General features: G+C 37.1%; 1 long non-coding RNA gene across 1 annotated transcript in view; it reads left to right on the top strand.

The window, feature by feature from the left end:
* LOC121968161 overlaps positions 1–23235 on the top strand; it is a 45883-nt gene extending 22648 nt beyond the window's left edge. Inside the window, exons 3-5 of the long non-coding RNA XR_006107975.1 lie at positions 1575–1957; positions 2082–2683; positions 21306–23235. This is a non-coding gene — a long non-coding RNA (uncharacterized LOC121968161). The remainder of the gene's footprint in view (positions 1–1574; positions 1958–2081; positions 2684–21305) is intronic.
* The last annotated feature ends 485 nt before the right edge of the window (positions 23236–23720 follow it).

Genomic DNA, 23720 nt, shown 5'->3' with positions numbered 1-23720 from the left:
TCAAGAAGAGGAGAATAACATATTAACTTCATCCATAGTATATTACAATTAGGGTAGTTGAAATGGAGGACAACGTCATGTGTTCTTTATAATCATAAGACACCTCTAAAATTTAAAAAATAAATTCTACAAAACGGCGTTTAGACCTACAATTTTGTATGGAGATGAATGTTGAGTTACAACTCGAACACACAAATAGAAGATGAGAGTCACATAGATGATGATGTTAAGATGGATGTGCGAATATATGAGGATGAATAAGATAAGAAATGAGAATATTAGAGAGAAAATCGGGATTGCGCTTATTAAGGGAACACTCTGATAGACGTGTTTGTTTAAAATCTCGATCCATATCAGAGTTTCAATATGTGAGTGGAACGATACGGTTTCAGTACTGTATCATGGCAATATGATTTCGATATTTTTAAAATAAAAAATTTAATCAAAATATTTAAAATAAAAATATATAATTTTTTAAAAAATATGGGATTATATATATATATAATTATATATGCACACTTGCCCGTGTGTAACTCTATGGGCGATTGAGTGAACTCGGAACACTCGAAAGTGAGTCGGGTATATATATATATATATATATATATATATATATATATATATATATGCACACCCGCCCGTGTGCAAACTCTATGGGCGATTGAGTGAATTCGGCGCATCCGGAAGTTAGTTGGGGTGCCCAACTCACTTTCGAGTCCCCCGAGTTCACTCAGTCGCCTACGGAGTCGCACACAGGTGGGTGTGTAAGCTAACAATTTCTTATATATATACTTAAGTCAATGGGATAATTCTATGTTTAATTAAGTTTATTTAAAATATCTATATTATAGCTATGAGTTGATTAAAATTATTAACCTAACTTTAATTAAAACCTAACTTTCCTGCCTCACACCCACACGCCAACTGCCGATGCGATCTCTATGCTCGTCCGATGCCTTCGCCGAGGCCATGAGGCCTCGTGAGGGGCATGCCAATGTCAGTGTTGTGTTAGTTGGCAGGCGAAATGAAATGTTTTGCCTGTGTCGTCCGGCATAACATGAGATTTTAAATTATAACTTAAATGACTAATAAATGCTTCAGTTAGACAATTTGAAACTATGACAATATGCATATTAAACGAGGAAGAGGAATACTAAAGAAAACTTAGCAAATATAAAATATGCTAAAATTTATTTAAATATAGATAATGATATAGTAGGGATAGAGTCCAATGACATAGGAGAATCCATATAACTGACCCTACTTAATGGGATAAGGTTTGGTTGTTGTATTCAATATGAGCTTTTGAAAAAATATCTTCTTTGTATAACACTACTGTTGTCAAATTGAATGCATTCTCTGTAGACATAATGGAAAGTAATGAAACTGTTTTTTGTTTTCTATCTGTAATCAGCAGTTGAATTCTTTTTTGATCATGCATACCATGTTAAAAGTTATAACATGTATTCTTATTATTGATAGGAATCTGACATGCACTGGCATGAGTGTTATTTGCTTTTGATTTATCTTTTCAAAATATTCTAGTGGATAAGTTAAATATATTACATAACGTGCAGACTTGTCAAATTGGCAGACTAGTGATTTGCAAAGCAATTGGTGTGCTGTTATTCCACAGTAATGGACTATAACAATTATTGTCATCAAGTCGGAGGTTTTGGCATGGAAAAAAGAAATGAGTTCCTCTCATTTCCTTCATTTAAGGATTGGAGATTTTAAGAGTCACACATTCTAAGTTGATGAAATGTCATATACAAGTTGGTGTTCTTGTTGGGAAAACTGACGAGACAATAAGATACCTGCAGTACAACTCAGGAACTAAAATTAAAATAACAAGATATGCTGAAGCTGATCCAGATTCTAATAGTTCGCCAGTCGAACTAATATGGTCCTGGACAACATTAACAAGGCAGAGAAATTCATAAAGGATGTCATTGCTGAGGTTTGTTGGGTGTTTATTTGCAAATCCATCTTGGCCTTTTTTTCTTATTATCATGATAAGTTTTGCTGCATGTCTAACTCTTGCGTTGCTTACTAATTTCTTGTAACACCTTTTTTCTCTTAAGCTGATGATAGTGGTTCACCATCCCTTGTGGCTAGAGGTTTTGGTACTTTACAATCCGATGGAGCACAATTTGAAATTAAAGTGCCAAATGAGAAGTTATGTGTAATCTATAAGCATTTTTTTCTTGGTTACCTTTTTTAGATCAGTTTGTGTTTTCCACTGTGTAGGTTGGTATTATCATAGGCAACGGTGGTGAGACTATTAAAAATCTACAAACTAGATCTGGTGCTCGCATACAAATTACCGTTGCGCCAAGGATCCCCTTCATAAAGGGACAACTTGATGCACAAAACTCCAACTAATGCGGGGTCCCGGGAAAGGGTCTATTCTACGTAGCCTTATATCGCTTTACAAGAGGCTATTTCCGATAGTGCTCACATACAAATTGTGATATTAACACAGATCATTTGTCTTGAATTTAATACTGGTGCTTGTTAACACACTCACAATTACTTGTTTAGTTTTTTTCTACCTAATACTTCTTATAGTTAAGACCACAACTCCCTAAAGGGTGATGCATCAAAGGAACGAACTGTTCATGTAACTGGTGACCGAAGACAAATTGAATCTGCCAAAGAAGTGTTCAAGGAAGTAATGAATCAGGTCTGTTGTGCAGTATTCTTTCCTTTTACAGTTGATTTGCTAGACTATTATACATTAGTTATGTTGCACCTCTATTTTGTGAGCTTCCTCTCTGAGTCAAGATTGGTGATCATGGTTGTTTATTTTCAACGTTATTTCCTATGCCCCAAAATATTTTTCCATTGACTTCAACTAGAATAATTGTTAAGGCCTTAAAAATTCTGACTTGCTGGAATATACTATTAAGGAATTAGTAGTTCAGCAATGTAATTCAGTTAAACATAATGGCCACTCAGTACTTTAGGTAAATGTCTTAATCTTGAAAGTTGCCTAAATAGCCATTCAGTGCTTTTAGGGAAATGTCTTAATCTTGCAAGACATCCAGGTCTACTGAATTAAAACTCAAGACTCTTTTATCCTCATGGTTTTTATGAATATTAGACCTGAGATTTATGCAGAGCCTTTTCCTTGTAGCCTAACAATATTATCTTTCCCCTAGTCATCACCTTTTGTAAGTGAAAAAGCTATTTTATGTGTATATCTCTACCTCTGTAGGATGATTACCCTATTCATAGCAGAAGTATAATTGAGGAATTTGAGAAATCTGAGTTCTTTGTTGAAAAGGTCTTAATAATTGTATGACCAATGCAATTGCGGTCAATTGTGGTGGTTTAAATGTGCTGGAGATGCCAATATGGAATTGGATTGCTTTCATGATTCCACTGTGCTTTTCGATTGAGGTGTGCATTGCTCTCTTGAGTAGAGAAAAACTTCCATTTCTCATTGTCATCAACTGAAGAGGGATAAATGGCGTTCATCTTTTCCATTGAAGAAGTTATGGTTAGTGAAATTGCTTGGACTTGAGATTGGGGATTAAGGTGTTGAATCATTCCCTTGACGGGATTTATTGTTCTACTCGCCGATTAACATCGTGCTTCGACACCAACACCGAACGGAGAACCTTCCTCTTGCTAAAACTCTGATGATCCCAAACAACTTTGCCACGAGCTTTTTACGAGGTCGTAGGGGCCTTGCTTGGCCACAAGGCCTCTTGCGATGGCGTCACGACGACCTTGTCTAGTTGTTAGGCCTTTGTGAGGTTGTGACGACCTCGCCTGGCTGTGAGGCCTCCGTGAGCTTACGGTGGCCTGCGAGGCTTCTTGTGGTGACCTTGCTTAGTCACAGACCTGAATATTCTTCCACAAGCATCAAAAGTCCAAAAATAGTAATGGAATTAGGGGTGTCAAAAAAGAACTTGACTCGAATCGATTCGAAAATTTTTAGGTTCGGATTGGGGGTTTTCAGATTCAGGTTGGAGTTTTTTAGCTTGTGTTAGGATCAGGTTAAGTTCGGGTTGACCTGGGTTGACTTAAATTTAAGGTTTAGGGGATTTTTTTGGAGTTAAATTAAATTTTATTTTGAAAAATTAAGATGATTTATCTACATGATAGAAGGTTAGTATGATAACGATAAAGTATGAAGATAAAAATGAAAAATTATAAGGAAAATAGCAGTGTTGTAAATGACTGTAGGTGGTGGCGAGGTTGTCAATGACCGCCTATCACCTCGGCCACCTAGGAGGTGCCTAAGTAGTTGAATTTTTTTTAGCATTTTTTATACATAATATAAAAATGAAAGTTTTATCACTATATTAATAAATGCAATTAACAAGAGAATTAATAAAAATTCATCACCATATTAATATTAAAAAAGTAATATCATTACTTCTACCAAAAGTCTAAGTTTAAAATTTAAAGTTTCAATCTAACATTGCAACAAACCAATAAGGACTAGACTAAACATAATTAATCTTGTAAATCATCTACACATGCACCATCAGCTGCATCCATAATCCTTTCATATCAAACTCAAAATCAACATCTTCATTCTCTTCCTCCGATGTATCTAAATCTTTATCAAGCTCTCTAATGGGGATGCTCCTTGCCCTCCTCTTTGGTTGTAGCACTTTACCCACTCCCGAGCCCTCCGCTACCATTCTCTAAGTGAGTCCCAAACCTAGCTCAACCTCATATTCATTACCACCATAAACGAGTCAACCTTGATCTTCACTAGCTTGAGAGGATAGAAGCAAATCTAAATCTCTTTTACTCTTCTTCTATGTAAGATTGTCATTGAATTTGTCATATATAAGATCATTCAATTTTGATGTATCGAGCCTATTCCTCTTCTTAGTATGTATCTAAACAATTAGAAAATTATTAAAAACTAATAAAAAGACAAAATAGATAATATAATTTATGAATTGTCATTTATCCTTTCAAATTGGCTCCAATTTCTTTCACACTCCAATGAACTACTTGCCAAAGAGAGAAATCTTATTACCATTTTTTTGTAAGTTTAGAGTGTCACTACCATAATTGGACCACCTTCCAACTTAAAAAATTAGAGAGGCAAAAAATTAATAAACCCAAAAATATATAAAAGAGACATCTATGTTAGTGAATAGAAATAAAGGAAAGAGAAGTACCCGGATCAAAGTCATAGTATACATCCACCTTCTCATATGCCGCGACCGTCATCTTTCTTCTAAAGTTTCCGGATTTATTCATATACTTCAAAAATTCATCATTAGAAATAGTGGATTACATGTCCTCATCGGTAGGAAAAATTCTCTCAACACAATTCAAGAATTTATCTAGAATATTAGTGTCATTTTGTATGTTTGAATCTTTGAATATAAAACCGGATTCAACAAATAAGCGACATAATGCAAAATATCAAGTCTACCCTTAGACTTCTCATCAATAATCTTTAAAAATAGGGGTGACATTTTCTTCTTTTTTTTGAAAGCCTTTTTAATCTCTTCCTTGGCTCGTTTAAGTGCACTCAATAAAAAGGCCATTGAGGGTTTTGTGTCACCATCAACAAGACGTAAAACTTCCACTAAAGGGGTGAAAACATTCAAAGCAAAAAAAAATACCATTCCAGAAAGAGATACTTGTTACTGTTGCCTTCGCCATTTCCCCCTTCACACTACTTAATTTTGTGTTGCTCCATGTCTCAGAAGTGAATATAAGTCTCAATTGATCTTTTCTTGCCTTTGAGACTTTCCAAAGTCAAAATGAAGTAGCAAATCTAGTCACCCCGGGCCTCACAATATCTCCCTTCTTGGTATATTTCCTCGTAATAGCCAAAGTTTTATGATGTGCATAAACTAATATTGTTAGGGCCTTTGTTTTCTCAAGCATTCCGAGCTTTCCAATTGCTTCAAGCATGAGGTTGATTTTATGAGTCGCACAAGATGTTCAAAAAAATTGAGGTTGCGTAACTTTCAACAACTCCATTGCTGCCATATTGTTTGTCACATTGTATGTCACTATTTGAACAACATATTGAGAGCCTATTTCCTTGATATTTTTTTCCACAAACTCAAAGATGTAAGTCGTGGTGCGTGCCTCCATGGGTTCTTCAATAGAACCAAAGAATGAAATATCTAGTTTGCAATTAACACATAAATTCATAATACTTCTATTGCAATCCGTCCATGTATCGGTCATAATTAAACATCCATTTTCATCCACTTTTATTTATACTTTTTTTTAGAGGTAATTCAGTCCTTCAAAAGTGGCTCTCGTAGAAGATATTGACTTGGAGATTTGTAGCTCGAGCCGAATTGACCGCCTCTACAAATTGTCTAAAGTTTTGATTGTCAATTGCATGAAAAGGAATCCCCGCCTCATAAATCCATCTTGCAAGCATGCACATCATTTATAAACTTTAACTTCAATGCATCATTTATGTTTTGTTATCTTGCCTTTGTTGGATTGATTGTGAATGCCCATTTATCAATAGGCCCGAGGTGCTTTGACTTCTTTTTAGAAGAATTTCCCTTCACTTGATAATCTTCATCCTCTACATCAACACCTATATTTATTTTCGTCCTCTCTTTTTTTAGTTCTTCCACCCTTTCTCTCTTCTTATTCTTGTTATTTTTAAGATAAGCTCTTACTCTTTTTTTTTGTCTTCATCGGATGCTTTACGACATGCGTTAACTTGTCCTACAATACCCATAATGTAAAGCTTCATCCGATAAACTCCTCCCTTAATAAGCTTCATACGCAATTTACATGTGATCCAATTTCTTTTTTCTTTACAATACAACACGCCATAATCCAAAACAGTATCAATAGACTTTCACTTCTATTCCATCTCTGATTGTTTCTCATTTTCCGCAATTAATCTTCAATAATTAAATGAAGGATAAAAAATTAGAATACAAACTTGCTATAAAATATATTAATTAAAAAAAAAAATAATCTATTTTTATAAAATATATATATTTTAATATATATTAAATTAATAGGATAATTTTATTAGGCTTTAATTAAGTCTATTTAAATTATTTTAACTATATCTAGGAGTTGATTAAAATTATTAATATAAAGTTATTCGATTAAATCCTACGTTAAGTTAAAAAAAAAATGAAAAACCACTTTTTTCAGCTTCAGCAGCTTCACTTCGGACACAATATGCATCGCTGGACCTGTCGCCTAGCCCAGTGACAAGTCCAGACCCATCGCTTGGGTTCGGACACGTTGCCCAAGCCCGACGATGGGCCCAAAGGCATCGCTCGAGGCCGGTGACAGGCCCAGAAGCATCGCTCGGGCCTCGCGATGGGCCTAGACGTGTTGTTCGGGTTAGATGACGCGTCCTGCGTCCGAAGTGAAGCCATTGAAACCGAAACAAAGAGTTACATTTTTTTCAGAACCGAAATATCAAATATACAAAACCTAATCTAAAGACGATAGTAGGCGATGGTGGCAGCAGCAAAGATGGCAGTGTCATTGGTGGTGGGCGACAACAGCGATGGAGTAGCAGTAGCGGTTCGAGGCGAAAGGAGGCATGAGCGTGAGTTGTTTTGAAATCAACTAAAGCACCATGGTTTTTTAACCTATGCCTAAAACACCACCTTCCACCTAGGTGGCCACCTCAGCCGCAGTTTAGCAACACTAGAAAATAGTAAAAAAAATGTCTTTTTTAATTGGGTCGTTCGGGTTATTCAGGTTCAGGGTTATTGTTTTCGGGTTGAGTGGGGTTCGAGTTGGGATTTTTTTTGGTAATATTCTTACTTCGACCCAACCTGAACCCATTCGACCCACCCGACCCACCTGACCATCCAAATTGACACCCCTAATTGGAATTGATTATCACAATTTCTTTATAGTGCAACATTAATATCAGTGTACATAACTCTTAACTAACATAAATACATTGGAAAATCACTATAGGCTTGATCAAAATCACCAATAACTTTCTTTAATGCTTTCTCTTGGGCTGAGTATGTTTTCTTATATGATATATGCACCCTAAACCTAGATTGCATTTCTCTTTGCATCATCCTTGGTTTGTAATTATTAGAAGAAACAAACTGCCCTTGAATTTGAGAAACTACAAATGTAGATGTGCAAGCATGGTGATTAGGTGTTTCCTTGATGGTGTTGCATTGGTGTTTTCGAACATATTTTGTAACAGTGAACTTCACATCTCTCCTTGCAACTATTCTTCATGTATATGGTTGATTGAAGCAAATAATTTTTATTCTATTGAGCCAGATGTCAACTAGATCGTATTTGAAGTTTTTGACCATAACATGCCTTACTAATGCATCCTTGAACTCCTGCCTAGAGGGAAACACTTGACCAACGAAAAATTCATTAAGTTCGTTGCATCTTGTATTTATTAATCATGAATTCATAACATATGGATCATTTGCAAGTGAGAGCTCCTCGAAGTCACTATACTAATCGGGGTTAAAATCAACTTATTCAAATTGAATATCATTTGTTAAGAATTCTTGTTCGTTAGTATTGCATTCTAATCCCTCTATAATTTGAATATCATTTACTTCCTGCTAACTCCAAGTTCCCTCAAAGTATTTTCCAATTACCATTCTCGTATTAGGTAGGTCATCTTCTAATCTATTAGCTTCTTCATTGAGATTAAAGGTGAAATAACTTGTGTTTCTGTTCCCCACATTAGTATACTCAAAAGTAGATGAAATATTAGTTGTGGACCCATTTATGGATTATTGATTAGTTAACGGTCTCTCCTCCAAATTTGATTTAATAGATTCAACGAATGTGAAAACTTCATCATGAATAGGGTCCTTGCAAAAAGGAAAAAATTGCAATCATAACAATTACATAGACTTCACATAGTGTTGCTGTGCAACATTGGTTCCGATCCTCCTAGATGAAGGTATGACATTGTGTCAATTGGCACACATGCTGATTTTTTGTAAATAGGCTCTCCATAGTTTAGAAGGTCATGAAGCTGCGGTTTTAGGGCATGGGGACACTTAGTGGCAATGCAGTAAACTAATGCAATTGAATTGAGTCCAATAAGAAATGTCTAGAGCCATCAATGGATTTGGGCCGGAACTCATTGATGGACCTAGAGGTACATGAGTACTGAAACTAGGGTATAGAGAGGAAGAGGAGAGTGTAAATAAGCTAGAGTTACTCTGCAAGATTGGTGCTGAACCTCCTAAATGAAGTTATGACATTGTGTCAATCAACACACAAGTTGATTTTTTATAAATAGATTCTCTACAACTTAAAAGGTCATGAGCTAGTAATTTTAGGGTATGGTGACACACGGTGGCAATACTCCAACCTAATGCACTTGGATTGAATCTAATTAGAGCTAGTTAGGGTCATCAATGGGTTTTGGATGAAACTCATTGATGCATCTAGAGGTACATGAATAATGAAACTAGGGCATGGAGTCGAATAAAGGTGTAGAGAAGCTAGAGATGCTATGCAACACTTGGTTTGAGTCTCCTAGATGAAGTTATGACATTGTGCAAATTGACACATTGACTGATCTTTTATAAATAGGCTCTACATAGCTTAGAAGGTCATGAGGTTGTATCTTTAGGGCATGGTGACACTCGGTGGCAATTCTCCAACCTAATGCATTTGGATTGAGTCCAATTAGAGATGCTTAGGGCATCATATTTTAACCGAAACTCATTGACACACTTAGAGGTACAGGAATACTGAAACTAGAGCATGGAGTGAAAGAAGAGTATAGCAAAGCTAGAGTCACTTTGCAAGAGTGGTATTGAGCCTCCTAGATGAAGTTATGACATTGTGTCAATTGACACACGAGCTGATTGTTGATAAACACTTCAAACCAAGTTCAATGCAGCTATAGGTTTTGACAGTCAAATGCTGCAGTCTACTAGAGTCCACAGATGGAGCACATAAAGTTTAGTAGTCGACTGAGATAGTTGACTATCCATAATAAATTACCAGAAAGACTATGGTGTTGGATTGGAATGATCAACACCACTATGTTGTTGGGTCGGAAAAATAAGAATGACTGCGGTGCTGGTTAGAAAGTTCAGTATCAATGTGATTCTGGGTTGTAATAATCAGCACAACTGGATTAGAGAAATCAGAACGATTATAGTGCTGGGTTAGAAAGATCAACGCTACTATGGTGTTGAGTTGGAATAATCAACACCATTGTGTTGTTGGGTTGGAGAAATCAAAACGATTATGGTGTTGGGTTAGAAAGTCCAGCACTGCTGTGGTGCTGGGTTGGAATGATCTGCACCAGTGTTGTTGAGTTGGAGAAATAAGAACAATTATGGTGCTAGTTAGAAAGTTCAGTACCAATGCGGTGCTGGGTTGTAAAGATTAACACCACTATGTTGTTGGATTAGAGAATTAGAATGCTTATAGTATTGGATTAGAAAGTTCAGCACTACTATGGTGCTGAGTTGGAATGATCACCACCACTATATTGTTGGGTTGGAGAAATTAGAATGACTGGTGTTGGGTTTAAAAGTTCAGTACTACTGTGGTGCTGGGTTGGATGATCAACACCACTATGTTGTTAGGTTGGAGAAATCAGAACGCTCTGGTGAGGGATTAAAAAGTTCAGCGCCATTGTGGTGTTGGATTGTAATGATCAACACCACTGTGTTGCTAGATTGGAGAAATCAGAACAATTATAGTGTTGGCTTAGAATGATCACCAACATTATGTTGTTGGGTTGGAGAAATCAGAACGACTATGGTGCTGATTAGAAAGTTCAACACTATTGTGATGCTTGGTTGGGATGATCAACATCACTGTTTGGCTTGGTTGGAGAAATCAGAATGCTCTAGTGATGGTTTAGAAAGTTTAGTACCATTGTGGTGCTGGGTTGGAATGATTACCAACACCGTGTTACTAGTTGGAGAAATTAGAACAATTGTGGTGCTAGGTTTGAAATTTCAGCACCACTGTGGTGTTGGGTTGGAATGATCAACACCAGTGTTGCAGGATTGGAGAAATTAGAATGACTGGTGCTGGATTTGAAATTTCAGCACCATTGTAGTGTTGGTTTGGAATGATCAATACCACAATGTTGCTGGGGTTGGAGAAATCAGAATAACTGGTGTTGGGTTTGAAAGTTCAGCAAACACTGTAATGTTGGGTTGGAATGATCAACACCATTATGTTGTGTTGGAAATGGGGATAGTGGGGAACGTGACCCATGTTCCCCACTACACACAATGGAAAAGTCCATTATGCCCCTAGTGTCTTTCCTTATATAAAGGGGGTCCGTCCAAGGTTCATGGTGTGTGAAATCGCGATCGTGCGACGAGAGTAAGAGGAGAACATCCAAGGCGGCGGGATTTGGTTTGTGGAATTGCGGAGGGCTTTCCGATCTTGTGATCGCTCTTCCGACAGCGAGTTTTCGCCACTGCCGACTGCGGATCTGCGGGAGATCGCTGTAATTTTTTATCGCATTTAATTAATTCGTCTATCATGCATTTAGAACATATATTCTACATTGGTATCAGAGCTGTGTTAGTTCTAAATGCTTAGAGACGAATTATGAAATCTCTATTTGGAAATTTTCTGTATCGCTTCGTCATTTCCTGTCGCTGTTTTGCACGACTAATGTGTCGTAGCATACACGCTGTGCTAAATTTGTAAAATTGCAACGCTGCATGGATTTGCCGACGATGACAGTGACCGGTGACCGCCCAAATAGGCCGGAGATTGGCCTTCGTGGCCGGCGACTGTATCTGTTACGGTTGCATGGAGGCTATGGGCGAGGTGCAGCATCGGCGTGGTCAATCGTGGGCACGGCGCCGACGGAAAAAAAAAATCGTGCATTTGTGAAGCACGGTGCAAAAGACGTGGGTGTTTTTTTTTTATGTTTATAAAAAAAACAGTGAACAAATAAATTCCCACGTACTCATGCATGCAAATATTTTGCAAAACAGTATGCAAATATTTTGCAAAACAGTAGATTTATAAAAAAAAAAATGGGTAACGTTTATTATAAATTATTGCATGCATTTGAAATTAAGAAACATAATATGTTTATGTTTTTTAATTAAAGTATAATTTTTGTTTGTCAAATAATGCATACTGTTAGTATTAATTTTATTTATATGCGATAATTAATTGAATATTGAGTTCAATTAATTTATCATTTATGATAAATAATCTAAAGTAATTTTGGTCCATTCAGATCTGGTTCAGAATTAAATCATTAGTTGATTTAATTGAACCAATTTGATCTAAATCCGAAATTAATTTGGGTTGATTAATTAGACTTGGACCAAATATGATCAAATGACCAGATTTGTTCTAATGAGTCAGATTTGATCAAAACAATTAGATTTGTTCTAATTGGTCGGACTTAAACCAATGGGCATTGGTTTGATCAAACGGATCTGAGTTTGATCAATAAATCTGAAATTGGTAGAAATAGACTTAGAGAAAAAGTAACAGAATATAGGCACAAAATCCATGTCCAATTAGATTAGTTCTAATTAAGGACAATGGACCAAGCTTAGGATCTGGATCCCTGATCAACCGATCTAATGGGTCTGACCAATTAGATTGGTTCTAATTGTCGACTGAACTCCTGAAAATCGAGAAGATTTGTTTTTCTTGATTTATTATGTTGGTACTATGCCTGTATAAATTGAAATAAGCCGGTTTTTGTACTGGTTAGTCGGTTTTGTACTGACTTATTTATTTTCAATTTTTCAAATGGCACGGACGATTACCACATTGACTCGTCGCGAAGTGCGACGAAATCAGCTCAGGGAGGAGATTCAGGAGATAGAGTACAACTCTGCTTATGGAGTCGACGGACACATTGGACGACTTGATGATCTGTTTTGGAAACTTGAGCGAGAAAAGTTTCCAGTCCTAGACAGTTATAGGATTTGGGCTTTGATGCAATCATTGCCAGAAAATCCTAGGATGATAGCAGACTATATTTGGGGGCGTCATCAAGGACGCGTCACATATTCAGACATTGTGAGGAGCTGCTTCATCATACGGTGAAGAGGATCCGAAGAGTTCGAAGAGGACCCGAAAATGATTGAGGAGGAACTAGAAGAGGATCCAATTGTGGATCCAATAGAGAATCCTGAAACTGTCCCACCTGTGATTACCCCAAATGAGTCCAGGCTGAGAGGAATTATATTGGCCACCGCACTAGTGTCTATCCCAATGGGAGTGATGGTAGTCTATCTAGTTTATTAGAGTTCTGTTATTTTTATTGTCGTTTTGTATGAACAATGTTAGTCCATTTCATTCATGTCAATTGGTTATATGTTAACAATTTGCAAGATTTTTATATTAATGATATGTTCATTTATTTATGTCGTTTGCTTACATGATAATGATTAGTTCATTGTATTAAATGATTAGTTCATTTAATTAAAAAAACATGATATATTAAATGATTGGTTCATTTAATTAATGAATTCATGATATTATAAATGATTAGTTCATTTGTTGGGATGTATGTAATAGAATTGATTAATATTAATTTGATTGATCATACGGATGATGAGTGAAAACATAGTTGTCACTTGATTTTGTAAACCAACTCAAAGTAATATTAAGTCAATCATAAATTGCATACATATGATATACACTGAATACTAAATAATTTGTTTATTTATGATAGATTATGGCAACCAAAAACATAATAACTGAACTCAACAAAGGTGAAAAACTTAATGGGGATAACTATAAGATCTGGCACCTCAGGATACAATATGTACTTGAGGAACAAGAAGTTCTAGAGGCTGTAAATCAGGTTATGGAAGTACTTGTAGATGGTCCCACTGCACAACACAGACGAGATCTTGATGCCTATAAGGCATGGAAGAAAAAGGACTCCACTGCAAAGGGTATATTGATTAGTTCAATGGTAGACGACCTAGCTTTTGAATATGAGTCATATCTTACGGCTCATGAAGTCTGGGTTGCCCTTAAAGAAAAATACAGTGGAGTAAGTCTGAGCAAGCTTCGACAGCTGACAATTAAATTTGACAGCTACAAAAAGCGTCCGAACGTATCAATGGTTCAACACCTTAGGGAGATGTCGAACATGATTCGGGAGCTTAAAACTGCTGGTCATGAGTTGACTGATGAACAACAGGTTCAAGCAGTTATTCGTTCACTTCCAGATTCTTGGGAGACCATGAAGCAGACCTTAACTCACAGTGAGAGTATCAAGACTTTCACTGATGTCTCACGCCATGTAGAATTGGAGGTGGAGAGAGTTGAATCCGCAAGGATTTTTGGACAAGCCTATGTGGCAGTAAATTCTGCTGGATCATATGGATCCAAGAAAAAGAAATGGTTCAAGAAAGGGAAGGGAAAGAAGAGGGAAGCTACTGTTGTGGGACAAGGCCCAATCAAGAAGATAGTCAAGAAGACTGGAAAGAAACCTAAAAACAAGTTGACTTGTTTTAACTGTGGCAAAAAGGGCCACTTTGCTCGGGAGTGCAATGAGCTGAAAAAGGTAAATCCAAGTGTCTTCTTTTCAAGAACATTTTGTTGCTAGTTCAGTGTTGTTAGCTGATTCTTATCCTTTGTGGATTATAGATTCGGGAGCAACCAACCATGTAGCTCCGGAACGAGTTACATTTGTTGAGTACCGTCAGTACCAGTGGCAACAAGTGGATCTATGTGAGAAATAATGCAAGAGTTGAGTCAAAGGAGTCGGCACTTGCAAACTCAACCTACGTGGTGGTAGAGTTTTATTTCTACATGATGTCCTGTATGCTCCTCAGGAAATCTTGTTTCAGATGTGTTCTATCAAGTATTGTATTCTTTTACTAGTGTAGAAAGATAAGCAACATGTTGTTGCTTGTCTATGGGTTTAACAACAATTTGTTGTTGAACCAGATGTCAATTATGTTATTGATGGTTGTTTTTCAAACATTGCTTTAACTAGTGATGCAGATATAACCGATGAGGTTTGGCATGCTAGATTAGGACACATAGGACAAGAACGTATGAATCGGTTAGCTAGAGAGGGTCTATTGGGCTCTCGAGCTAAGATTCAATTGTCTATATGTGAGCATTGTCTTGCTGGAAAAGCAACTAGGAAACCATTTGGTAAGGCTATTAGATCTGAATCAACATTGCAGTTAATTCATTCGGACATTTGTGGTCCAATGAATGTGAAGGCTAGACATGGAGCTTCCTATTTCATTACATTTATTGATGATTTCTCTAGGTTCGGTCATGTGTATTTGATTTCTCACAAATCTGAAGCATTAGATTGCTTCATTCGTTATATGAACGAAGTTGAAAATCAAACGGAACGTAAAGTTAAGACTTTACGCACTGACCGTGGAGGGGAGTATTTGTCTGATATGTTCAAGACAATATGTAATGATAGAGGAATTATTAGACAGTTAACAATCCCTGGAACTCCGCGCCATTTTACGCACTGACCGTGGAGGGGAGTATTTGTCTGATATGTTCAAGACAATATGTAATGATAGAGGGATTATTAGACAGTTAACAATCCCTGGAACTCCACAGCAAAATGGGGTAGCTGAAAGAAGAAATAGGACTCTTCTTGAAATGGTTAGGTCTATGATGGCGCAAGCTAATTTGCCAATCTCCTATTGGGGAGATGCATTATTAACTGCAGCCTATATACTTAACAAAGTGCCTTCAAAGTCAGTTTCATCTATCCCATATGAACGTTGGACAGGCAGAAAACCAGATTTGAGTAATCTGAGACCCTGGGGATCAGCTGCTTATGTTCATGATAGTTCTCACAAGTATGGAAAACTAGGGCCTAGAGGTAAGAAATGTATCTTTATAAGATATCATGAGACCTCCAAAGGTTTTGTTTTTATAGGTGAGCAACTAGATGGAACCATCTCCGAAATAGACTCGAGAGATGCGACTTTTCTCGAAACAGAGTTCCCAATCAGAGGTGATGTTGATAAAAATGTTCCTCTATTTGAGGAGGATGAGATATTATCAACAAGAGAGGTGTCAAAAGGGATACCTGAGTCTAGTCAACCGAGTGAGAGTGATATGCCGAGTCATGAGTTGACTTCTCAACAGCCCAACTTACGGAGAAGTGTTCGTAAGATCAAACCTAAGAAGAGGTTTGATATTGAGAATGAGGCATTAGTTACACTTCCAATTGACGACGACGAGCCTCAATCCATTGAGGATGCATTGGGATGTAGAGTTAGAGAAAAATGGAAAGCTGCAATGGTTGAAGAGATGGAGTCCATGATTCAAAATCATGTTTGGGACTTAGTTGATCTTCCTCCGGGCCGAAGGGCTATTGGGAATAAATGGATTCTCAAAATAAAGAGGAAAGCAGATGGATCGATTAACAGATACAAAGCTCGTTTAGTTGCAAAAGGATATACCCAAATGGAGGGTATTGACTTTGAAAAGACATTTTCTCCCGTAGTGAAATTTGTATCAATAAGAGTTATTTTGGCCTTTGTGGCACATTATGACTTAGAATTACATCAAATGGATGTAAAAACCGCTTTCCTTAACGGTGATCTTGACGAAGAAATCTATATGGTTCAACCAGAAGGTTTCATTGCTGAAGGCCAAGAGCAAAAAGTATGTAGACTTAGAAAGTCTATATATGGGCTAAAGCAAGCGTCAAGACAATGGAACATAAGATTTAACGAAGTCGTTTTATCTTATGATTTTGAGATGATCAATGAGGATCATTGTGTTTTCCTAAAAAGGGAAAAAGGAAAGTATGTCATTTTATCATTATATGTTGATGATATGCTGATAGCTGGAAATGACATAGAATATATGAATGAAGTCAAGAAGTGGCTGTCATCACAATTTGATACAACAGATATGGGAGAAGCTGAATACATCTTAGGGGTAAAGATCATAAGAGATCGTCCTAAAAGACTTTTGGGTCTGTCACAAGAGTCTTATATAAATAAGATGTTACATCATTTCAGCATGTCTAATTGCAACATAGAACATACACCTATTGTGAAAGGTACTGTGTTGAGCAAGAGTATGTGTCCTAAAACTCCAGAGGAAATAGCTGAGATGAATAAAAAATCATATGCCAGTGCTATTGGTAGTTTGATGTACACTATGTTGTGTACATGTCCCGATATCAGCTATGTTGTGGGCTTGGTCGCTTCCAAAATCCAGACCGAGACACCGGAAGGCGATAAAAGGATATTCAGGATATCAAGGCGACAATGCTATACCTTCTTGCTAAATGGTGGTGTCATCTCATAGCAAGAAGCAGGCTTATGTAGCCTTGTCGATAATGGAAGATATATGGTTTGGCTTGTGTAGCCATCTCGACATGAAAGCTATGTGGCTTGCGTATTAGTTATGTAATTTCTGTCTGGTTGAGAAGGTTCTTGAAGCATCCGAAAATTACTGAGGATAATGTGGGAGTCCAATAATCGTGTATTGTGATAATCAAGACGAGGATCCCAAATATCATAGCAAAGGCAAGTATAGAAATTAATATAATTTTGTAAGGGATATTATGGCTAAAAGAAAAGTCATTCTTGAGTATGTCCCTACACGTGTTATGCTTGCAGATCCTTTTACTAAGCCAATGACTAAAGAGTCATTTAAAGAACATGTAAAGTCTTTGGGACTTCGTAGAATGTAACAATATTGAAATAACAATCAAACTTTGTGTTATGATTGTGTAATTTGTCATAATTTATTCAGTGTATATGTTGTATTTGTTACATTCATGTAAGATCTCGGTGAGCATGTTGGCAGGTGGAGATTGGTCCACTCACATGGACAATCATCTCTGTTTGTTAAGTACAAAGAGGGGTAAGACCGTTACTGAAACAACTTACGTATGAAATTATGAAATTAGAGACAGATTCATAAGTTGAGGTCGCCTTGATAATTGTGTCAAGATGAGATCATTTATGTGTAAATAATGATCGAAGTAAATGAACCCATCATTTACTGAACCTGTTGAAAGTCATATTAGAATTCATATGTTGAATTCAGGATTAGACGTTAGGTATGTCTAGATCGAAATCTGTACAATGTTAAATTTGAAGACAACATGCACTCTTTTTAGTAAAGAAAATAACATCGTAGCATGTGATTCATACCACAAGTGCTATTGCGACAATAAAGGTATTAGGAGAATGAATCCCGCTTTTCTACTATGTGAGACCTTTGAGATTATATGTTAATCTCAATTTTTGCCTTAGTGACTATTTAGCTGTCTACTTGAAGTTTTAATCAGTGTCTGCTACTTTAGCATGTATCCTATGGCTATGGATGATTCGGTCTATGGAGCATAACTAGGAAAGCGACTGATTAAAATGAATTGATTCTAGCTAAAAAGGAAGATTAAATATATTTACATCTTTTGTTGTTATTCACTGGTCGACCCATTTCTGTTATGTATGGAAATGAATGTGAATATTGGATATGGAACATGCTCATGACATAATGGTCATTATAAGGGATTAGAGATGTTTATATCGATGTAAATAGAAATTATTTAATCTGGGTAAATAGCAAGACATGGATATCTTCAAGATAATGGCTGTGTGTCACTTGAAGATTGGATGGATTCTGGATAAATGCTATGTGCCACCAGGAAAGAGGCTATGTGCCATGAAGAGTGTGTCTCTAATTTATTTGAGCAGCTAAGTAAAGTGTAACAACTTTATTAGCATTGATTGCTCAAAGAGCGGCTAAGTCAAGGTGTAACAATCTTCTTAGCAACTATCGCTCAGTGTGCTTGCTGTCGCACGAACCATTTTCTCTAAGTATGGATTGGATGTTCTCATATGGTCTATGTGACCAAACTCTCTAATAGTCTATGTGACTTATTAAGTCTTTGTGACTTACCTGAATGAACTAGTCTTAGTGACTTACCTTGGACGAGTGGGAGATGTTGGAAATGGGGATAGTGGGGAACGTGACCCATGTTCCCCACTACACACAATGGAAAAGTCCATTATGCCCCTAGTGTCTTTCCCTATATAAAGGGGTCCGTCCAAGGTTCATGGTGTGTGAAATCGCGATCGTGCGACGAGAGTAAGAGGAGAACATCCAAGGCGGCGGGATTTGGTTTGTGGAATTGCGGAGGGCTTTCCGATCTTGTGATCGCTCTTCCGACAGCGAGTTTTCGCCACTGCCGACTGCGGATCTGCGGGAGATCGCTGTAAGTTTTTATCATATTTAATTAATTCGTCTATCATGCATTTAGAACATATATTCTACATGTTGTTGGGTTGGAGAAATCAGAATGACTGTGGTGCTGGGTTTGAAAGTTCAATGCCATTGTGATGCTGGGTTGGAATGATTAGCACTATGTAGTAGGAGATCAGTACCATTGTTGGAGAAACCAGGACTACTGATAATGTGGTGGAGAAACATCTAAAATTTAACAAATTTCTTATCTTGGGTGGACACAGAACATTTCTTATCAGGTACCAATGATTTACGTTATAATGATTGTACTTGTACAAAATCCTGGACTACACAACATTGGACAGTAAATCCTAAAACAATATATTCTAAACAAGATGCAAATCATAACCTCTAAAAATCATCCTAAAATAATATTTCAAAATAATATAGACACAACAATTGTGTATATTGTATTTTTATATATTATTCATTCAGAATATAAATAAATTAAAGATGGTAGTTGGTAGAAAAGATAGAAAACATACATGGGAAAATCTTAAAGAGAATCAATAAGAACGTAGATTATATGCCAAGTAATGATCTACACCGGGTTAAAGAGTAAACCCTAATTAGTCTTATTTGGAGAACAACTGGTCTTCAAATTTTTCCTAAGTTGCTATACTGCCGGAACAGTGTTTTGTGCTGGAAGAGTTGTCTGTAAAATAGGACTTGGCAATCACGAAACTCTAGGAGATGTTTGAATGGCTCGGATAGTCTGTGGCTCAGGAGATCAGATCTTCTATCTCAAGATTCTCATGTCCCCATGTCTCCTTGCTGATCGGACAGGTTAGATCACATCTTAAGAATACAGTGTACATCATGAGGATGTTATGATCATCCGATCGACGAAGGGATATGGGGACACGAGAATCTTGAGATAGAGGATCTCAGATGCTTTGAAAGTTGGGTTCATATTACAGCCGTTAGAGGGAGGGGTATTATAGGCATTAGATGCGCCCATTAGTAAAAAGTAAAGTATAATATGCCTTTGGGAAATTCAAAAAATTGAATGGGCCCTTTGAAAAATGCCGCATTTTATTTAATCATTCTTTAGGGCGCATGGTATCTGGTATAATGGCCAAGGGTCGATTCTCAGGAACTGATGACTTAGGGTTTATCCCACCATACGTCTATGACCTATCTACATTTATCTCCCTCCATATCCGTCGGACCGGCACTAATGGGACCGCTAAGATACCGGATCTATTTTTTTTTTTAAGAGCTATATTTTCTACTCCACTCCATAACTTGAACTAAGGGATTGTTTTGGCATATTAGCTTGCTTATGCTCTTATAATTCATGTGGGCTATCTATCCTTTATAGTACAAAAAAAAAAAAAAAAAAGACTACTAACAATAGTTTAATGAGAAAGTGATAGCGGATGCTTCCTGCAGAAAGGAAAGCTGATTTACCTTGAAGAAACTTTTGGTCATCATTTTTTAGTTACTAATTTCACCCAGCCATTTACATTGCCAACAATGGTGATCCTTGTAGTGACAATTCAAATAATTTTATAGCTTGCAACAGTTTCCATGAATGCGCGCATGCCTTGTGTTGAGAGGAATTATTTATCTCAATCATATTTTGCCTATATCAAAACTTAATCAGATTTATTTTGGCTTCTATCTACAATTTTTGATCTAAAATGGAGATTTATTGTTTCTATTTTATAGATTGATTCAATTTTTATCTGAGAATTAACAGAAATCACCACTAATCTAGTTAGATTCTTTTATTTTAGTTGCAGTATGATTTGCCTGAGCTACATCTGTGTTTAATTTTGAGGTTAACACTAAACTATCTACAAATAAACATTTTAGAATGCTTGCTGCTTTGACCATATCTGAGGTGCTTGTATATTATTTGATTCTATGCATTTTATAAGCCCTAAATTTTCTACCTTCTTCAGTATCCTGGATGATGTTTGTTGTATACAAAGGTCGTTCAAACCGGTTAGAGAATTTTACTTCGGCCATATGCCTGCACCTTATTGCATTCTCTTGTATTATATTGATAGGCAAACAATGTTTAAGATTTATTCACACTATTATATTTGCAATATGCTATCTGTAAACTCATTGTCCTAGTGCGTACCTTTTTTATTTTTAATTTGACAATAAATATCAGTGCTTATTGATGTCCCCAGGCACCTGGGTCATCACCTCTATCAGGTTACAACCACCACAATTACGTAACCATCCTCGTGGGTCAGATGCTCAGCCCCATTGGGGAGCTCGAGCCCTGTTTACCAGCCAGCCATGAGGAACCTACCCACCACCGCAGTCGACTCAATATCCTCTTATGGTCGCTACTCGCAGCAGTTTGCTCCATGTGGTGGCTTTAGCAATGCTGGTTGGGACCTGAGATCATCAGCCACTGTCCATAATGCTCCAACTGGTGGTTATGATTATTATGGTCATGGTGGCCCGCTAGGTCGAAGACAAACAACCATCTCTGCCTGAGCTATGACAGCCTTAACCTTCACTTAATGTACATTCTGCCCCTTATGGGCAACCTGCTCCCACACAACAGAACCATGGCCAAGGATATAATGACCCCAGCTAAGATACGCAAATAACAGGTCATCAGTTTTATAACCAGCATACTATGGGACCGCAATCAAATAAATGTCCATGGCCAAGCAACTGCTCCCCAGTCTGGTTACAGCCAGCTGCCATCATATAACGACGAGCAAGCTTATGGTGCGGCCCAGGACCACCATGAGCAAACCAATCTGGAGATCCAGCTGATCAGGGTCATGCACCACTATCATATGGATCAGGCCCTCAGCAATATCCTTATGGATCCAACGCAGCTTCTCAGCCGCACCTGCCTACAATCAGATTTATGAGCCTGCATCTGGTGCTGTGGATGGGTATGCTCACCCAACATCAGCAGCTCATACTCAGCATGGGGGCCAAATTACTACTCTTGGCTATCTGCAAGTGGGACAAGCCCAGTTTCAGTCATATAGTTATGGACAGTACCCCACACCCCCAACAATGGTAGTCAAAGATGAAATTCACCATCCAACAGCCCCACATTGTTAGTCCTACGATCATGAGGTAAATCAGAAAATTGTAGTTGGTTAGTGCGGGGAGGATTTTTTTTTCTCGACTTTGTCCTACACTAGCCAACTCAACTCTACCTGAGGGGCATCCCCACACCCCAACAAGATCACAGTGACCCTGTCGCAGGCAATACTAATTATGGGTATCATTGCTGCTGAACCAGCTAATGTCACAATGTCCCAGTTTCAGAACATGGTGTTCTACCTGCTGCTAGCGGCCAGCCTGGTTTATGCCCTGCAGCCATCAAATCCATCTGGTTATTATGATCAATATTAGGGCACCAGGCTATTCTAACATTTAATAAAACGTCTCTCCCCAAACTGGATTATGGTGGATCGTACGATTCTACTGCTCAAAATGTTCGTCATTGATGAAATTATCCAAAGCACTGCTAAGCTTTACACACTTTTATGTATGATTTTATCTGTTTGACATCTGTGCTGGGGCGTGATTCTAGCTTTTAGACATTTGGGGTGGAGCAATGATCCTAACTGTGCATGGAATATCGCCTTGGACATGCTGCCCATCTTTTGTAACCATGGATGCTGGACGTTCTTATGAAAGTTTTTTCTTCTCCAGTGTCGAAACGGAGTTTGCTTGGTGCGTTAAGGGCAGTTGGAGTAGGGTTTAGGGTTTACTGCTGCTCGCAAACAGTGGTCTGTTGCATTGAAGGTGCTAAGCCTGCACATTACTTATAGAGCAGAGCTCGACAGACAGGGAGCTTATCATTACAATCCACAAAACATGGTTTCGGCAAGTCATTAGATTATCAGCTATCTATAGCTAAATAAGCTTCTATATTAACATATTATTTTAATTTATTTAGTATTTTTAGTCAAAATTATTAATTTCATATAACCACTAAGTTGCCCCCACGGATTGAACCATTGTAGTAAAAGAAATAGATTTTAGAGTCAATTTTTAACGGGGTAAAATATTTTGTTGGATGTCTTATTTTTTCTATGTAAAGGATTGTTGTATTAAGACAAATGTCTCTGTGATTTATGCTTTAGAGAATATATGACTGTTTTGAAGAAACCATTAAAATGATGATTTTATTTTTTCTCCAATATAATGATTATGTTTTATCCAAATTGATAAATACAATAATAATAAAATCTTATTCCATTATATAGAGTCGGCTGTATAGATTTTTTTTTACCATTTAATTTTATTTTTTTATTATATTATTATCTTATTTTATTATTATTAATGAAGTCATCTCTAAATTGATAAATAAATTAAAATATTTAAAAATACATAGATATGGTTTAAGATTTAGTTTGAAGTTTTATTCGATCTATCAAAAAATAAATTAATTAAACTCTGCTAAAAGGACATGCGTTTTAAGTTTTAACTGAAAACTAGTATGGAAGGCCTGGTAAAAAGAAAAGCTGGACCCTAGAGGGTCCTTGGTAAACCTGCCGCTACATTACAAACTTCAGAGTGCTATGCACGGAAGTAGGGTTAGAGATTAATTGCCTCGGCCA

This window comes from Zingiber officinale, chromosome 1B, assembly GCF_018446385.1.
Source record: "Zingiber officinale cultivar Zhangliang chromosome 1B, Zo_v1.1, whole genome shotgun sequence".
Lineage (NCBI taxonomy): Eukaryota > Viridiplantae > Streptophyta > Magnoliopsida > Zingiberales > Zingiberaceae > Zingiber > Zingiber officinale.
This window is presented reverse-complemented; position numbering and strand designations above follow the sequence as displayed.